Source organism: Rhinolophus sinicus, linkage group LG03 (genome assembly GCF_036562045.2).
Source record: "Rhinolophus sinicus isolate RSC01 linkage group LG03, ASM3656204v1, whole genome shotgun sequence".
NCBI lineage: Eukaryota > Metazoa > Chordata > Mammalia > Chiroptera > Rhinolophidae > Rhinolophus > Rhinolophus sinicus.
Window position 1 is genome coordinate 134,896,618 of NC_133753.1, and position 21,100 is coordinate 134,917,717.

The window sequence follows — 21,100 nt, forward strand, 5'->3', positions numbered from 1 at the left end:
TTGCTGATACAAAACAAACAAACCAATCAGTGTTTGCAAGTAACTAATACTAATTGTTGAAATGTTAATGGAATAACAATGAAAGGTGCTTCATCTCTCAAAGACATTTTTATCCCCTGCAATAAATAAGGGTAAAAACACAATGTTTAAGTAATGCAAGTTAATTATTTTGATAGCAAATGGGAGAATGCTAAGTGCTTCCTGGTTTAAGAATCTTTCAATATGGCATTCCAATACCCAGAAATCATGGAGCTGAAAGAGTTTTGTAGATGTCTTATTCCTCTGAATAATTTCAAGATTCAGGCAACATGACCTGGCAAGCCGGTGTAGAAATATTCAATTGGCAAAGAGGGGCCTACAGTCAGAATGGAGGAAAGTGTGTATTCTTAGAAAAAGAGAGACTGGAAATAAAGCTTTTTGTTTTGGTTTGGTTTTGCTTCCAACTGTATTAGTCTCATTTTATTCCTTTGGTAACCTCTCCCAGAGTTAACTACTTTGTTTGTAGGTGATGAAGTGTCTAAGGAATCCAACTTCAAATGTCGGCTATGCTGTGAGCATGGTCATTCCCTTCACTTCAGCTCCAAACTAAGATTTTTGATCCTTGTTTTCTATATTCCAGTCCCAGAAGTAGTTTTGACTGTAGAAGTTACCTGAAGGCAGTCTTACGCTTTATAGTAATGGTCTACCAGGCTCTAGCTTCTCCATGAACACTGCACAGGATGAATTTAAATATGTATTAAACTGAGAGGCATACTCTCAAATGAGTTTAAATGCATTTTATTTTTAAACAACCCACATGACATGTTTTTCTTAAAAGTAATGCCTCCACTCCAAATAAATTAAGGTCAAAATAAATGAAGAGCTCAAGATAACATCAGTCCCATCTGTCCTAGTCCTGGTGTGGGGATGAAAAGCAGCAGCCAGTTATGATGATGACAGTTGATAGATCCAAATTGCTAAATTTGTTAACATTTTTCTACGTGTAAGCCATCCTTAAAGAAAATCATATGTGGGGTCACACCATCCTCACCGTAGTCCAGCAGTGCAACCATGCCTTCTGGATTCATGTTTTCACCAATAAAGAACTGGTCATTTTTGAAATTAGACAGGATGTGCTTGATCAGTTGTGCAGTACCTGTCATAGGAGGTTTTACTCTTTCTGGTCTCTGTTCTTCAAGTGTCCCTTTGATTGATTTCATGTAATCTCTGATGTACTTCCTGTAGGCTTCTTTTGTGAAGCTGGTTTCCTGCAAATGATGGTTCATGACAATATCAACACCAGGGATTACTGTGCTTTGGGTACCTTCGCCATTGGGGCCTTCAGCGGAGGCATTTCCACCACTGAGTGAGTCATCAGTGTTACCCTCTGTCCCACTGACCACCTTCCCCTTCACCTCCAGGCACAGCCCGCCCGACATCTCCCCGATCTTGTAGATGTCGGAGAAGAAACATGTCATCATGGCTGAGGAGGTCCGGGTCACGACAGCTGCCAGAAGATGACGGTGGGTTTAGCAGGAACTCAGAGCGAGGGGGATGCAGCCAGAGAAGTTCTCGGGGGAGGGGAGGGGACAGAAAAGCAGAAGTAAAATGTTAAAGGTTAAGTCGGTTCTTGTTGAAATAAATGAAGGCTAAGTAAAGAAAATGTGAATATAGTCACATTATTCATGGGCTCTTGCTAAGTGTTTCTGCTTTTAACCAAAGAGAAAGAATAATAAAGTAGAATTTCTGTAACTGATTTCCTACTACAGAGATCACTTTGAAAATTGTTTTCTAGCAGAAAAGCAAATTTATATAATCCTGAGACATCAGTTTGTTAAGTGAAGACAAGCAGCCTCCATCCTCCGACAGCTACTTCATGTTCCCAGATTCACAGTGGGGCTGGGAAGGGAATTTTTCCTTTTGCAGTGTCTCAGATTGAACAAGTAAAATGGGTTCCTTTGTGCTGTTGATTCTCTGATTGAGCCAAAGTGTCAACTGCAACTTGTGTCTACACAACACTGATTTTTAAAACACTAGGAATATTCTAAAAAGTGACATCTGAAACCTCCACTTTAAGTTTTACATGAGAGAAAAGAACATCTACAGGAGTCAGAGAAAAATATTCATTCCCTGAGAATAAGTCTGTGACTGACAGCAGAATACTACCAACACAGAAAATATTTAGCTTTTTCGTAAGGCTTCCTTCAAGAGACTTCGGATGTAAGTGAGTTTATACCTGTCTGAGTGTATGTATTAGTCATGAAGCACAGCTTTGTCTAGTTAGGTATTCTCACTTTGAAAAAAAAAGGAGGGAGACGTCAGTCAGCTGTGAAAAATCAGATAGTATTTTCTAAAATAATTATTTATTATCAACATTTTATTTGCTATTTGAATATCTTCATTTGGCAACCCTGAATAAAATATCTGGCACATAATAGCCACTCAAGTTTGAAAAAATCAAGGAAATAAGATGTTACTATAAAATTTCATAAAAATTTAGTTCTATGAATTTTACTGATTTTCTCTCAATTTAAATATGGCCCTCATACGTGCCAGGTTGTTTAATGGCTAAATATGACAGTATTACATACTTACAATCATTGAAGAGAGGTGGCCATAATAATTAAAATCCTCTAGAGACCACTTTTTTCTGAAAAAAAATTGGTCCTTTTCCAGAAGATCATGGAATGAAGATGCTGAAATTCTTCAGAGTGCAAAGCCTACATATAATAGCCATCATGTGAAAACATGACTGAAATAAAGTTACATACAAAACTAAATCTGGTATCATTTTATCCACATGCCACCTGTTTGCCTTTGGATGCTAGCAACTTAGATGGAGATCAGAGAAGATGAGGACAGAGTTAAGAAACGTTGGCAAAGAGCAGATTCAGCCCCACTAATTTTTTCAGATTAAGAAACATACCTCGTGTTAAAAGCAAGTCAAGGGGATATTTGTCAAATAACTTCTTAAACAGAAACAAGGCACAATTGTAAAGAAAAAGGACAAAATGGATACCATTAAATTCCTGAGTAATTACCATTTTGCTGGTCTCATACCAGCTCTCATGGGCAATACTTTCCATTCTATGTGCTTGTGCATACCATACATATAGGCAAGCTAAAAGGCTGTGACGAAGAGATGGCCTGCTGAGTGGAGCAGCGAGAATTATCAGTAAAGGTCTGTAAGCACATCTAAAAACCATACGATATAAAATCCCCTCACATCTCTTCAATATCACCAGGTAACCCTTCTGTGAAGCAGATGGAATTAATAGTCTGCAACTCTTTTCTGTTCTCCTTTAACTGCACAATCATTTGTGTCCCTTTTCTAGAGGATAAGATATACTGAGGTAAGAGACAATGAAACCCCTAACGAATCCTTTGATCAGAGCCTCATTGTTGGGAGATTCTAACAATTTCCTGTCTACGCTTCTATGCGATAATAAAAATAAACCTGCCACCTATGCTCCAACTGAGGCAAAAAGATAGTGATCTCACATCACATGAAACCAGACTCAATGAGCCTCATGATGTCACCATGGCTCCACCAATTCTCCCAGAGTTTCTAGAAAAGTGTTCCGAACATGGTGTCCAGCAAAGAAGTTGCCTCAAGTCATCGCAATGAGTTGTAGGAAGTCTCTCTGCCCATAAAACCAAGTGAACTATGCAAGGACCTCTCAGGAATTTCACCTCAAGAGAGAATTGAAAATATCACAGATATCACCAAAAGGGTACACAGCATTGCCTTGGGTTGGGAATACAACAAAATTAGACCTAGCTTGTGAAAAAAGGACATTTTTAATTTTGCAAGGTTCTAAATCAATAGTTCTCCACTACAGAAGCCACTGGGCGAAAGTTTCAAAGGGTATATGCTAGTGGTCCCTCTCCCGCTGCTTGCCTTCCTCTTCATGCTCACTTTGACAACCACAGTCTAAAACCATTGTAATTGAAGAGAAAGAAAAACCCCAGAAAACACAGAGCCATGTTTTGTTTTTGTTTTTGTTTTAGTCCTGGACAGTGAGCAAGGGGAGATTTCCAACACGGATTTAAATTGTGAGAAATAATAGTGCATATTCTTGCAACAGAGATTCCATTTCCATCCCAAATGTTTTCAAGTGCTGGGCAGCACCAGAAAACAGTCTGACAAGGTAATGATTACTGAGTAACGGACACAGGAGGGCATCCACACCATGTGCATCTCCTCTCTCCCGACCACAGGGGAAAAGGTCCCTCCAGCTCAAGACTCAGCCCTTCTTTGCTGATCTAAAGTTTAGTTTTTTTCTTTCTCCTTTAGTAATCTTTTCAACATTGCTGCTGTCTTTCTTTATAGACTACAATTACTTTCAAATATCTTTCATAGAAAAACAAACAAAAATCCCTAATTACTTGTATCTCCCTATAGCTCCTTCAGTTTTTCTCTCCTCTTCTTCACATCTAAGTAAGCATCCTGAAAGAAGTTCATCCTCCATCTTCTCTCTCTCACCTCTCATTTATTGCTCAAACTATATAATTAGGCTTCCAGCTCTGAAACTGTCTTTAAGAATATCACCAAATATCTTCCTACTGCCAATACCAATGATCTCTTTCAGTCCTTTCTTACTCAACCCCTCTGCTGCATTTGGTACTACGTCTTACTTATTTTCCTTAAATTCTTTCTCTAGTATTATCCTCTCCTAAAAGTAGCCTCTGCCAGTGACTCCCTGCATGTTAAATTTATAAAACACATGCTGCAAAATACAAAAGTCAGTTTAAAAATACAATTTTTATCTCGGTCTGATCCTCAACTGTAATGAACTATGAAGAAAAGGACAGACCAACCTGACATAATGCCCAAATGTGCCAAGCCATTTCATGCCTCTGCCTGGAATGCCCTCTCTCATCTGAAGGCTATTGATGCTTGAGAAGATATATATATATATATATATATATATAGATTTATATATATATATATAGATATATATATATATATATATATATAAAACCTCCCTCATTTCCCTGTATGAATTGAGAGAGAGATACAATAGGCAAACAGATGCACCAATATATTTATTCCTGATGACATTGATTCTAGATACGTGGCTTAGGTCCACAGCAACAGCAGGTTTGCATCCCCTGAATTAGTTACCCTATTGGTACAGGGGGACAATCTCAGCCCACACTATCAGAAGAGGTACCTGCTCTACCAAACCTCCCTCACATCAAAGAGAAAATGAAATTGTATCCTTCCTCTTGATAGACATATAACCAAAGGGAAGAGAGAAGGGTGACTCACACAAACTCCGATCCTTACGTCAAACCCACCAATCAGTGATGTATTTCTTCTTGCACAGGATGGAATGAATCAGGATGTATAGAAAGGAGCTGGTAGGACTCTATGAAAGCCTTAGTACAGCACAGTGATGAAGAGCATCAGCTCTAGAACACTATTGCCTGGATTTGAGTCTATATGTTAATTAGCTTTATCAATTAGCAATGATACTAGTTTAGGCAAGTTCCTTAATTTCCCTGTGCCTCCGTTTGCTCATATCTACAATGGGTAATTAATAGCACTAAGTTCATAAGAGTGAAAGGAGGATTAACGGAGTCAAAATCTGTAGAGCACTTAATAGTGCCCAACATACAGTAAGTATATGTGAAAAACTTAAATCTGAAAACCTTTTTATTATAGAAGTTCCCTAGTTAAAATCTGTGTTGTATTACCATAGTATTTATATGTATCTAAAAGATAATATGTATCTGTATACAGTTTTTATTTATTGGTGTATCAGTCTTCCACCTTACATTGTGAATATTTTGAAGTTAGAAGCTGGGTTTTCTTCATCTGTGTATCTATAACTCCTGGCACACAGTGTGTATCAGTAGTTTTCTGAATTAATGAATACATTAATTTTAGATGGTCTGTCATTTATTTTGTGGCACAGTACACAGACTGACATGATTGTCTTCGAAAGATTGATAAACTTGCTTTACGACCTCAAAAAGGACTTCGTTATACCAAATTGGCAGATTGCAGTTGCTTTTGTGGAAATTAAGTTCTGCTAATGGAGCATTTAACAAAAGAATACAACTTTAAAACAAAATCACAGTAAGAAGCATGTATTTGTCAAGGTTCCAATGGAAACCAGACAGCACAAATTACTGCAATGCAAGGAGAGTTTATTTTCAAAAGGACTATCCACTAACGGGATAGAGGAGGAACCCAGGGCGACCAGCAGCCAAGCCCGAAGGGATGATCAGACAAGAGAGAGGTTTCCTGGACCAGACAGGAGAGTCATGTAGAATGACATGTTTGGAAAGAAGGAGGGACTTGCAGGTGCATGATGTGGAGGTAACAGCAACACCAGGTGACCCAGGAGAAGCCGAGGGAATAAACACACCAACCTCACTCTGCCCTCACTGTGCTTGCTCTCTTGCCACAGCTCTCCATGGGCCAAGTCCAACCAGAGGCAAGAGAGCTGGAACCCTGTTAATGTGTTCATTCAGTTCAGCCTTCCAGGACAAAGAGCAAGGTGGAGAAGGGTAGAGAGTAAACCCAATGGGGCAAAAAGAAAACATCCAGCATAGCACAAATGTACAAAGTTCCTAAGAAATTACAAAAACAACACACTTAACTTTGTTCCTCCATACGAATACACTGCAACAAACAAGTAATTCATAATTCATTCAGAATAGTGTCTTATTCATTTGACAACTATTTCTGAGTTTTTGATGTGCACAAGGAGATGCATTAAGTGTCGGTGATACAAAAATGAATGAAATAGGTCCCTCCTGCCAAGCAGCTTACTGTCTAACAGAAGACCAACATGGCCCAATGTAGTGAATATTATAATAGATGAAATAGATAAAGCATTCCATGTTTAAGTTTTTAAAATCCACTTGAATTTACTATTATTTTGTGTACTTGCAATTTATAGAACTTGCTTTTTTTGTTTGTTTGTTTTTCACCACCAAAATAATACTTAGGCTTAATTCCCAAAAAAAAATGAGTCATATTTAAATAATATGTGTGTACAATAGTTAATAAGTAACAAAACTAATTATCAATCAACAATTGGAAAAACTAGAGGAAAAAGTCCAGAATAATCACTGAGCTAGCACAAACTTAATTTACTACCACGCAACATTTAGGTTAGTTTTATATTTCCATAAACATCACATATGCACAAAAGTGAAAATGATAAAATTTATACAGACATGTTAATGTTTGTTAAGCTTATAAACAGAAAACAGAAAAAAGAAATCAATCATTAAAAATATTTAATACTCTACTCATATACATATTTAGTTATATATAGTAATAAAATATTTACATGAAAACCCAATGTTTTTGGTGTAAAGAAGACATGTTAAAGCTCTATAAACACATGGAGCATATTCTGTAAGTACTGTATGTGTTAAAACAATATAATTAATAATCTATTCCATTTTCCAAAAATGCAATTAATATAAGGGAGACAACTGTTTGGTTCTCAGAAGTAGCCTACAAATTACATCAAGTCTTGCTAACGTCAAGGAGGATTCCTTATGGAAGCATTTGAGCTTCAACTTCACTTCTAGAAAGAGGCAAAAGAGCAAACAAAATAGAATTCTAGTGACTAAAATGAGGTGTAATAGTAAGTTTATACACAAAGGTTCAAGAAAAGGAATAGCAAATTCTCCTCAGAAAATCATCCATCTCTTTCTTTTGTTAATCCACACATCTGGGCAGAATACAGTGATGTAAGCAGTAAGGCCCAATGTTTCCCACAGTTTTTCACCTTTTGGTTGTTAATAATCTAAAGTTATATGAACAGAGAAGTATGAACAAAATTCTAAACAGTACAATTATTGATCTATTGTTTTTCACAAGCCTTAACCTAAATGTTTTCAAGATTCCAAGATCAGAATAGTGGAGGACAGACATTCATAGAACCTTGAGTTCTACACTTATTTTAAAAATGGCTAATTTGAAGTATGTCCCACGCCTACACAAATATACCATGTTAGTATGTGTTAGAGTGGTGTTTGGCCTTTCTACAAATAGCTTTCACCACTGAAATCCACCTCAGGTCCCTGTTGTCCTCATGAATGAAACTAACTCCTGATAATTCAATGCATTGGAGAAAACATATGGGACAAACATACCATTTTAAGAATAACCTATATATTGGCTCAGCCAATATCTGAATTAACAAACCCCTTATGCATCTGGGCATTAAATTTCTGTATGGAGCTACCTCATCCTTTAGAGATAGTAAACTCTGTAAATGACAAAGTTGAATTGAATGACACTAATTCAATTATTGAATAAGTGTCACAAATATCATTAGCATTTTACACTCAAACTGTTTTGCTTCATAATCACAATAATAAAGTACTATGACAAACACACATCATCAGAATTTTTTTAAACTGCTATATTTTTCACGAGGGTGATAAGTTCACAATCTTAATTTCTTAAAATACTTCCAGGAACTATAATGATACATCAAAATGGTCTGAGTTGTCAATCATTTTGTGTGTGTGCGTTATATCAAAATCTAATAATAGAAGTAGAAGGCAGTTTGGCAGTTTCTTACAAAACTAACTATACTCTTACCATTTGATTTAGCAATCGTGCTCCTTAGTATTTACCCAAAGGAGATGAAAACTTACATCCACACAAAAACCTGCACACAGATGTTTGTAGCAGCTTTATTCATAAGTGCCAAAACTTGGAAGCAACCAAGATGTCTTTCAGTAGGTAAATAGAAAAATAAACTCTGGTACATCCAGACAATAGGATATTATAGCATCATACAGGGTATTTTCACTACCCTAAAAATCCTGTGTTCTGCCTCCTCAGCCTTCCCCCTCCCCCACCAACTCTTGGCAATCACTAATCTTTTTACTGTTTTCATAGTTTTGCCTTTTCCAGAATGTCACATAGTTAGTATAATATAGTATGTGGTGTTTTCATGTTGGCTTTTTTCATGTAGTAATATATATTTAACTTTCCTCCATGTCTTTTCATGGCTTGATAGCTCATTTCTTTTTAGTGCTAAAGATTTTTGGATTCACCCATATAGTTACCATTTCTGGTTCTTCCCTTTTTTTCTTTACCGTAAAGTTTCAATCTAGTATTATTTTGTTGCATCTTGAAAAATAACTTCCTCAAGCATTTCTTATATTATAGGTCTGCTGGCGATGAATTCTCTCAGCTTTTATTCATCTGAAAATGTTACTATTTTACTATCATTTTTGGAAGATATTTTCAGTAGGATTCTAAAGTGACTGTTTTTATTTTTCTCTCGTCGTTTTAAAGATGATGCTACATTTGTTCTGGCCTCCGTTGTTCCTGATGAGAAGTCAGCTGTCATTCTTTTCATTGCAATCCTGTATGTCTTTTCCTCTGGGTGCTTTTAAGATTTTTCTCATATATTAAATCATCACATTTTACACTTTAAATTGATACAATGTTATATATCAAATATACCTCAATAGAGCTGATGAGAAAAAGATCTTTCTCTTTATATTTGGTTTTCAGCAGTGTGCTATGAAGTGTTTGGGTGTGATTTTTACTTATATTGATCCTGCTTATATGGTTCCCAACTGTGGATTCTTTCTCAGCAGAAGAATTGACACTCTAAATCTTCGTAGAGAGTATAATACTTAGTGCTAAGAAAAATCCTGACTAAAATAAATGAGATAATTGACCATAGTTAATACCCCACAGGAATCCCTGAATTCAACTGCATATCATTTATAGACTCCCAGGCTTAAGCTGATTGCTAAAGAACTAAAGAAAAATGCCATGTAATATAAATAAGCTATGTAATTTTACTTTTGAAATTTGCATCTTTCCATGCCCCAGTGGAAAAAATGTCCCAGATGAAAATTTTGTTTTTGAATTTACTGTCAAGAAAAATCTTAGTGTCTGTTGGATAACTGTTATATTCCCCATTTTCTAATAGGACCACCTAAAAGTTTACCCTCACAGCTAGCCCATGTGTAGTATCATTCCTGCCTTAGTAACAATTTTAGTTTTAATAAATCTAAATGTTATGTTTTTGTTCTTTCTAGGCAGAGGACCAGTAAATTAATACAAATAAAACACATGCACGCACACACACACACACACACACACACACACACACACACACACCAGAGAGAATAAAGCACAAAAAGAAAAGACAAGTTTCATAAAATAGCATCCATCCCAAACTGTGGTACTCCTAAGATAGTGGCTCTCAGGCAGGAGTGAGTGTGCTCCCCAGGAAACATTTGGCAATGTTTGGGGACATTTTTTATTTAATTGTCACAACTGGGAGGATGCTACTGGCAACTAGTGGGTAGAGGCCAGGGACGCTGTTAAATATCCTACAATGGACAAGACAGCACCCCCACAAAAAATAATTTCCCATCCCAAAACATCAATAGTGTCACTGTTGAGAAATCTTATTTTAGGCTATTTCCGCTATACCTTTTTCAAGCTATTTTGTTTTCACAGCTATAGACATAAATAGAGTGTCACCTAGCACTATACAAACTGATAGCCAAACAAAGTAAGAAAGAGGCTGACTACTCTCCACCTTGGAAGCTATTCCCATCATTTAAATAACCAAATGTGTACAGGGGCTCTTTGTTCTCTAAATACAGGACCCATGTTGTTTTGTTTTGTTTTCTTTTTGTTGTGTTTTTCTTTGTTTGAGTAGCCTCGTATAAGATGCTCAGTCAGTTTATGAGTTGAATGATATCACTAAGCTGAACTGAATAGCTCTGCTCCAAAACACAATGGATAATTTATTTAAAAGACAAAAGATATAAATCATGGCTAACATATCTAAGTACAACTGAATTCCAGATTTACACATTTGTATTCCTGTGCTTAACTGGACAGAATAGTATGGAAACATCTCACACAGGTAGCGGTCTTAAGTAAATTTCCTCTGCTGCTAACTAGTTTGTAAAGGTATGAATAATTCTGAGTCAACTTTTCTACTGAGTCACACTTTCTACTTTTCTACAACTGAGTCAAATTTTCTACTTTACCAAAAGTAAATTTAAATACTTTAGAAATAGTTTTGATCATTTACATTGTTTGGGTTTATTATTTCCTAAAAAAGACTATATTGACTCTTGTAACCTCTTTCATTAGTACATTCTTAAAATGATACAGAGAGTCGGGTTTAGAGCACCCCAGTGAGCTCAAGTTTAAGTGGACAACTAAAGAATATATTTGCTCACAGTATGTTTGGTCCTCTGGATAAATACACCTTTTGAAAAAATATGTTTAATTTCATCTGTTACTGCCAGAAGACTTGGCTAATGTCCTTACGTAGCTGCCATGAAAATCAGGCCCTGCTGAGAAATCATTCTCAAAGCCAGAATGTGCTACTTCAAAATACTGGCTTGACACACCACAGATTTTTCAATTAAGTTCTTAGAACAACATTTTATATAAATGGTTTAGCACTTTTTCTCTCCAAATGGTAAAATGAACTGACTAACATTCTAATCACATGGTGGTAACAAGTCATAAGTTAAGTTGAATAACATGATCATAATGTTTGTCACGGAACCACCATGAAATCTGACTAACGGAATAGTCTCAAACTTGAGAAGGCCATAGATTGATTGGACAACTAACAAAAGTTTAATCAACGCCACATTTCTCAGAAGTTAAGTTAAAGAGAATTGGCAACTAGAAAATGTTGACATCCTGATGGGTTTCACACCCAAAAAGGTGCTAATTTTTAACATTAACTAATCTTTTCAAAGATCTCTTTCTTTCAATGTAAAGTTAAATTGCACACCCAAATTGTAGAATGTTGATTTTTAGGTCAATCATACTATGTTCATTGTTCCCAGAAGAATTAAACTGCCTTTCAAATATTGTGCATGTAGCTCAAGTAAATTTCCTTCAAATTCTGCGTTGAAGGGCATTTTAAAAAAAAACCAAGTTAAGATTGGCTTGACAATTCTACTGTAAGCTCCTTATAAAGCTTCTGGACTTAGAAAGATACCCTGGATTTAACACCTCTGAATTATACTCATGAATATACTAGAACACTTAACAAATTTCTTAGTTGCTTCAACAATTCAGAGAAATGTGAATACGGGTCTTGGCAGACACTTATTTTTTAACATTGTGTGTAATATAACGATTCATCTTTATTTGTGATATTTTTAATACTTAAATATCCACATGAAAGCACTGAATAACTTCAAATCATAAAAGTTATAAAACACCTGCTGGAAGAATTTGATAAAATGTAATGCATTTGTGGTTCCCTTTTAATCTGGGATATGTGGGGAGAGGGACAAGTATATGTGTACGTGTTTCTGTGAATGTATGTAGAAATTTATCCTTACTGAATTAAACAAAATGCATAGGCTGTTTAATAATAACAATATAACAGATTTCCCAATCACCATACTGAAGTGATCTTTATATTTTGCAAACAGCTAATTATACACATATCATATCAACTATAGTTGTCTTTGAATTGCTACTGAAATCTAGAGCAGTATTGTTATTTAACTTAATTAATTTAATTTAATGTGGATTTTTCCCCCATCACATTGCATGTTCTTTAAAGATAAGCCACATTGCTCTCCTACAATCTTTAAATTAGTGCCACACTCATAGTATTCATTTAATACATATAGTGATGGTTTGTTCAGCAAAAGTAAAGAGCTGGCTTTCTATCAGACAACTTTAAAACAGATGCCACATCTCAAAAATAAAATCCTTTCATGATTTTTTCACCTTCAACCAGCTGTCGCACAGCTTTCTGTGAAGAACTGGATACTTACAGCATCTTTCTAAGCTCTCACTGATAGCTCACTGTGTATATCTGGTTTATTCCACTTTCTGAATCACCTGACTTTGCACCACTAGGTCACTCCAGGTAATTACACCATCACAAGAATGATGCTGTCTCACTGGCTGCGAATAAGGATGTCAGTGTTTCTAGTGAAGTTTGGCAATATGAGATTGGTTTGACATATACTGCCTTTTAAATTTATAAAGAGGATTTGATGAATCAGAAATGGTCTTTGTTTGGATATCCATTGTTCATAGGTTCTGCACCCTTTAATTGCTTACTCTATGGCAGGTATTGTTCTGATAGATATTAGATATTAGCTAAGATATATTAGCTTGTTTAATCTTAAGCATAACCCAATGGGATAAGCATTATTATTATACCATATTACAGATAACTGAGGTATAGAAAGGTAGTCAAGGTCACACAGAAAGTACTTGAAGCCAATTGTCTTTGGTTTTACGTGAGTCTCACGGAGAGGTAGGTATATCTTTCCCTAAATATAAATTATACATATTACAATAAAGGGAGGAGATATGGAATGCCTGCAAAATACCCATGAGAAGTCTCTCCCTATTCCAAAAGTGTGTCTATTTATTATTTTAGATATCTATTTGAAAAAGCCTACAATCCATTTAGTTATAAAAGGAAATCAGTGAAGCTAAACATTTCCACTGCAAGGGAAGTAATGAGAGGATTCTGATCATTTCTGCCCTTTCTCAAAGTCACCCATTTGTGCCTTCAGAAGTTGGCTGTAGGTAGGAGACAAGCCTTCCTAAATCTGCTTCTTAAAATAAAGTGAGGCCTGCAATACATAACAGATGCCAAGCACTAATTTAAGTTCTTTGCACACCAGTGCTGCTCAAAGGATGGTAGTTAGAAGTGCACTGTGAAGCACAGAAATTGAAAAGAAGTGTTTAGAAGCTTTTATAGCAAACTGTAAAAGTCAGTTTTTGGTTCAATTGGCTTTTTTTTAGAATTGAGACTAGTGTTTTGTGTCCTTGTTTCTTTATTTAATTTTTCTAGTAATGCTGCGAATTATATTTTTTAAAAATGTCAGCAACAGATTGGAAATTTTTAAACAAAGGGACCTATAACCATAGAGAGAATGAAAAGAGTCCCTTTGTGTAGATAGACTCATTTAATTCTTATAACTCTATGACATGACTATTAGCATTAGCCATATTTTCAGATGAAGATAGTAAGGCACAGAGAGGTGAAGCAAAGTTAGACAATTCAAGGCAGAAACTCAATCCCCAACATTTAGTTTGCAAGACATGCCTTTACCCACTGTAATACAGTGCCTTTCCCAAGCCCATCTTTGGTGGATATCTGAAAAGCAGTGCTAGAAAATCCAACTCATGGTCTTGGATAGTGAACAAAGGTGTCAGTAGAATGATCTTTTGATTTCCCTGATGTCCAGACACTGCCCCCGACTACAATTGTAAAACTGTGCTGAGGCTTACCCAGCCAGAGTAGGGCTCCATCATTAACGTCATCTTTCCTCCATTACTGGAGCTTTCGTGGAGCCTTAATTTTCTGGTTTCTTCTCATTGGCAAGAGTCTTCAAGACTTGGCAGCCTAACTCTGGCTGGAGTATTTAGAGACTCCAGAACTTAGTCAAGTCCCAAGCCACACACTGCAGACACAATCTTGTGATGATATAAGCCACTTGCAATCATAAAACAAACATATATGTATGGAATACCCACTCTGTACAATAATCTGCATTTTTTTATAGGAGTATGTTGTACGAAATTTTTGCTGTCCTGCATTTTAAATCCATTTGGTTTGGATCATTAAAACTCAGACTTTAACTAACATACTTGGACGTTCATTTGAACTTAAATCAATTTATTCTCAATTGGTAAAAAGCGATTAAGTCTAGACTGTACTCCATTTGTTGTTTCCTTTTTCTGTTCGTTTTATACAGGTTGCCAATTCTCCTCCTTGCCAGGCAACAAAGTGCAGTAGATAGAGATTGGAATTTGAAGCCAAAGTTTAGGATCTGGTTCTTCCAGTCACCCATCTATTCAACAAACACTGGGCTCCTATCATGGGTGAAGGCACTGCTCAACCTGCAGCACTGGCTGAGACAACAAGCTTCCTGCTCTCCTGGATCTGACATTTGAGGATCAGACATTAAACAAATACACTAATGAATAAGAAAGTAGTAATAAGTGTTATGAAGAAAGTAAAACAGTGAGATAAAGAGTGACTGGTAGGGGTGCTTTAGATTGTATATCAGGGAAAGTGCTCTCTGAAAAGGCAGCAGTTGAACTGAGAGCCAAATGCCAAACCGGAAGTAGATATTTAACAACTGGAGGAAAGAGAATTCCAGGAGAAGCAGACTTTTATCATACTAGAAAAAGAAACAAACTTGTTTAAATCAAAGAAGAGTAGATATTGACTAATATGCTTGGAAGCTCAAAGTTAGCGTAGTTCAGGGGTGTTTGCAATCCAGTGGCTCTGTGATCTTCTCAATTCAGCCTTCATCTTTGTGTCAACCTCAATCCCGTACTGGTGGCAAGAGAGTTGTCAAAGTCCCAGGCTTTGTACAGAATATCTTACAAAGGGATTGTCTCTAGATGTTCCTTTATTTTAAGAGTAAGGAAACATTTCCCAGACACCAAGGGCAAGTTTTCCCTGTGTATCACTCGTCTGAATATGGTCACCTGCCCAGTCCTAACTCAATCCCTGTGAGCGAGGAAATTTTTGTATTGCCTGGCATAGCATCTAGTTCAATACCTAACAAAGGATTGGGAACATCACTATTGGCTTTGACTAGTGATAATTACCCATAAAACAGCAGTCAATCCCAGAAATTCTGTGACTACAATCTAACCAGAAAGGTGGACACCTGAACAAAAATGAAATGCTATCAGGGAGAGGCCAAAAGTGAACAGAAGCTGCAGAAGCAGTCAACAATGTCCAGGATAAAAAGCTGGTGAAAAACCTCTGATCCATTAGAGATAAGAAAGGAAGTTCAAAGTGGCCAGGCTGTTAATAGGGAAGGAGAGGAGGGTGATAAGGAGTGGGCTCTTGGCAGACAAAGGTCAACTCCTGCAGGTCAGGGGGACGAGTTCAGATTTTATTTAAAGCATGATAGAAAGCCATCACACTGTCTTAAACAGAGTAGCATTATGGGGCTGCAATATGAGATCTGAGCTAGTGTTGAGAGCAGAGGGTAGTGGTGGGCCACTGGATCATTTGGTTGCAAATTTATTTCCGTTTTCTAAATTCTATTTATGGTATTTGAAACGAAAAATGGTTTGACTACTTATTACAAAGGGTTGTTTTAAGTTGTAAATGAAAAATGTGTAAAAGGGCTTTGGAATTCTGTGTTAAACAAACACTAACAAATGCACTGTCACTCCTTCAGTCTCGCTCAAGTCATCTTCTCAGAGCCTTATCTGTCCAAACCAGCCCCATACTGACTGCTCTTTCCTCTGAATTCCCATGATGTTTTCTGCCCATAAAAATCATTTTAGTCTTAAAGTTTATAATTATAACAGTGTAGGGTAGTGTACACCTGCTGAGTACATTATAATTTAACAGCATATTAAATATGCACATTTGCACATACCAATTATGTGGTGTGCATGTATCTTCAACCATATTTTAAGTGTGAGACATACATCAAAGTTTCTAACACAGTGTCTGGCACAAAACAAGTGCTTAATAAATAAGAATTTCCTTTCTTTGGGCTCCAGCCCCATGCTTATACTTGTATAGTTCACTTTCTCCTTTCCCTAAGAACCTACCCCAGGTATAACCCACTGGGGAAAAACAAAAAAAACAGGCACTTAATCAGTAGTTATTGAAAGAATTATGCACGCATTTAAGCTACAGAAACTTTTAAAGTAGCAGTGCTAAAAGGGAAAAAAGTAAATGACAAAGAAACTAAATAAAAACAATAACATTTTCTGTTGCATATCATTAGCTTAGAATTATTAGATTTTCATTTTAGTAGAATTTAATTTTACTAAGGAGTTAAATCCGTAGTTACTGTTTTGGTTCTTTCCTGGAAGTTCCTATAGGAAAAGCTGGAAATAGATCTAGCACATGGTCTACAGTTAGGTTTTGACCATGAAGAAGACAGAATGATCCACAGAAAAGAGCAAACTTTTAGGTGATTATTCAGAAATGCAATGCATTTCAAAAACAAAGGGGCAGAGCAAAGCTCACATGCCAAGGAATGAATCATTTAAACACACATACAGCACCTACTGTACACATTCAAGAAGTTTTCGCATGACTTTCTCACACACTCTGGCTGACACATCAGTAATATCAACATCCCAGATTAAACAACTCAGACCTTGAATCACTTTAATCTATGTAAAGTAATAAACCTTCAAGATAAGACAAATAAAATGGCAGAATTCGCTGAAAAGCCATGTGCAGACCATTTTATGTTTGATTTATTGAACAAAGGGTGGATGCTAAAAGCTCTTTTTGTTACCCTTCTTTGGAAATATTAATTCAGAGTTAGTAAGATCATATACTGCACGGTGTTAAGAAATAAACATTATCAATTTTCCTGACACAGCAGAATAAAGTGTAAACTCAATTTAGGACAAGATTCAACAGAAAAGCTAACAATCACAAAAAGGAATAAAATGAGATCAAAATGTAATACAAATATGCTTTATTGCTTTACAAGTGCAGGCAAGACTGAAGGCTCATAATTATATAATATTTAATGCTCAATTTTATTTTCCGTGGTACCTCTATTAGCCATCAGTCATGAAAAATATTAAAGAGCATACATTTCCATACTACATAATTAAAATAAACGTCAGTTGCTATATTTTGCTTACTTTGCATTTGTGATTTATATATTCTCCTGAATACATAGTTAAGGCAATATGTGCTCAGTAGGAGAAGCAATATCACCCCTGCATGCCCCACAAATCATCTACAAAAGTGTTGCATGCACCACCATTTACTTAGAGCAAATGGTTGTTTTTCTACAAACACATTATTTATGAGAACATCAGATGCAATCTGCATGCTAATGTAGTCTTCTGTTTCACAAAATTGCCCACATGCTTTAAGTGGTTTTCTCTCTCCACAATCACCACCTCCCTCCACCACCAATTAATTGCATTCTCACTTAGGTCTCCACCAGGCGGTATCTGTCCACATATGCTGAAAAAAGTTGAAAAACAGCCATGGGGAAATCACTGAAATCACAAAAACCTCCTAAGCCCTGACAATTATAGTCTTTATTTAATCAATTGATTCCCACAAACAAATTCCTCACCATCCAATTTTGAAAACCTCCAAAATAGATCTACATAAAGTAAGCTGTTAAAACAGACTATACAAAGTAGGTTGCCAGTTCCATGCACAGCAAGTCCAAAATAGTGGTATTCACAATTTAAAGAAAAAACTCAAATCTAAGAACAAGGATCCAGGCTATGTTATCTCAGAATTGCAAGATATTATTATATTTATTTGCCAATATTTATACAATATTATACATCAAATTATCATGTTTTAATTATAACTTCACCCAAAGGCATACAACTTCCTGTATGCTTAAAGTGTATGAGCTGCCTTAGACTCAACTTTGAGAAAAATGAATCTGTATTACAGAGGTTGGCACTGTCACATCTCCCTGACTTGGTGCCAGACTCTGTGACACTACCTAGCAACCTCCCATATCACACAGAACACAACGATGTACTGGTGGTTTGAGGACAACAAGACATAATAAAACTTTACATAAAATAAATGACTTTCTAAAGGGCAAATATTCGTCTACTTAATATACTATACTGAAGTCCATTAAAGATTTCATAAGCCAATGAAAATGCAAATGGAATATAACTTGAATTCTGATGACTAAAAAGCCTTTCATTGTCTGATAGTTACGTGGTTTTTATATAGTCATCTTTGTGTGTTTTATTCTGTCAAAACTGTGATTCCCCACTATGCTTTCATAATAACATATTAAAATATACTCTAGTAAAGTAAACAATATTTAGTGATTAATCAGACTTGAGACCTTTAAGAAATTTATTAACTAAGCTGAACTAACTGCAAGAAATCATTGATTTCTCATTGTTTATGTACTTCATGAGATCTGCTATGAATTGAATTGTGTGCCCCCCAAAATTCATATGTTAAAGCCTTAACCCTCCATATGATGGTATTGTGAGACAGGCCTTTGAGAGATAATTAGTTTTAGACAAGGTCATGAAGGTGGGGTCCTCATGATTGACTCAGTGCCCTTACAAGAGGAGACACCAGAAAGCATGCCATCTCTCTCTCTCCGACATGTAAGGATGCAGTGAAAATGCAGTTCAGATATAACCCAGGAAGAGAGTTCTCACCAAAAAATAACCATACTGGCACACTGACCTTGGATTTCAAGACTCCAGAACTATGACAAAATAAATTTCTGTTGTTGAAGCCACGCAGTCTGTGGTATTCTTATGATAGCCCAAGAAGACTAATACAAGACCCCTATAGAAACAACTTCTGCAGAATATACTGGAGTATCATCGAAAATAATAACTATTGGCTTCTCCTCATGTTCATTTACATCATTCTTTTTAACAAGTCATGATTTTTAAGTAGCTATTCTAGAGGTATTGATTTCTATGCTTCAGAAAATTAAGAATTAGTGGATAAATTTTAACTAATCTTATATTATTTGAAGAATAATATAAATCATCCAAAGTCTCGATGTGCTTTGATTAAAATTTCCTGCTTGACAACTGGCCTATGAACTGGCATATTTGAAAAAATACAATTAATGTCAGTTGTATTTATAAACTCAATCTTGGACATAGCAGGAAATAGAAAAAAATTAAAATATTTTTTTCAAATTTGAAAGTAACGTACTGTAAATATAAAACACATAATTTTTAAAGAAAATAAAAATTACAATAAACACTTTAATTCATACCCTCTAGTATGTAATATGTAAAGCTATGTGTGTGATTGTCCCTTGGCCACTAGGATGAGAGGTAGAAATAACTGCCCACCATGAACACCCATAGTGGAAGAGGATCACTCTCCAAAAGAAAATCAGGCACAATTAAAAATGGGAAGAGCTGTTGGGCAACAAACAATAACAAATGTTCACTGTAACTGACAGAATTTAGTGCCTATCATGCCTTCCTCCCTGCCTTCATACACTAATTCTTAAACCAACCTTTTTCAAACTGAAGACTGCAACATATCAGTGAGTCATGAGATCATATCCACCTATTTAAAAGCAAAATTCAATGAAACAGAAAATATCAGAGCACACTGCATATAGGCAGTCTGTGAACCTTCTATTTCTTTTACATATGGAGTGTAAGTGTGTTTGAGTGCACATCTGTGAATGTAGGTTGTGGTCAAAAACGTTTGTAAAAAACTTTGTTCTGATCCTTACCAGGAGCACCCCGCTGAATCAACAATTACCGTATTTTTCCGTGTATAATGCACATCCACGTTTTTGGCCCAAAGGTCCAGGGAAAAAAATCTTTCGTTTTAATTTTTTAATTCAGATTTGTATTTGTTTACATTTAGGCACTTGTTTTTTGTATTATCAAGGAATTTTAGCATCTATTTTTTAACATGGTACAAGAAATTTTATGTAACAAATATTTACAAAACACAATTTTATGTACCGGTAACAAATGTACGGTATTTACACATCATAGAAGACCAAGAACTCATCCTCGTTGCAAGTTCATCTAAGTTCAACAAAAGTGATGATTGTATTCCAGGGTATTATTTTGCATACGGATATCGTTATTGATTTCTAGAGTTACACTTTTAACCCATAAGCAAAAATAAAGAATTAAAAACATTTATATATATACAGAATTACTACTACTACCCATGTATAATGTGCATCCTTATTTTTCCCTCACAAATTTGGGCAATAAAGTGCACATTATACACAGCAAAATATGGTATATGCACTCCCTACCCAGACTATTACAGCCTGAGAAGGGCAAATCCAATCCCCTGTAACTGGTATTATGAGGCCTTCATGATGAATCACTGCACAGGAAGCAGCTTATGTTATGAAGTGATTTCATCATTTATATCACCACATAAGGTCATTAAATTGTATTTAATTAGGACAAATAATCTATGCAATGATTTATTTGAGCATAAGTATATACATCATGTCTGAAATCTTACTGCTGCTGTAAATGAGAAAATACCCAAAGTGTAAAAAAAAAAAAAACTACAATTTTTCGCTGTAAATATTTTTATATCATTGTAATTTTATTAGCTCATGTTAAGTCATTCAACTTTCGCTTCTTCCATGAGATTTTCTCCAATTACTACAACCCACACTGATTGGTCTCCTT

At 35.8% G+C, this 21,100-nt stretch overlaps 1 pseudogene; it reads right to left on the reverse strand.

The window, feature by feature from the left end:
* Positions 1-787: 787 nt before the first annotated feature.
* The window catches only part of LOC109445537 (translationally-controlled tumor protein), a 158,075-nt pseudogene continuing 137,762 nt past the window's right edge, over positions 788-21,100 (reverse strand).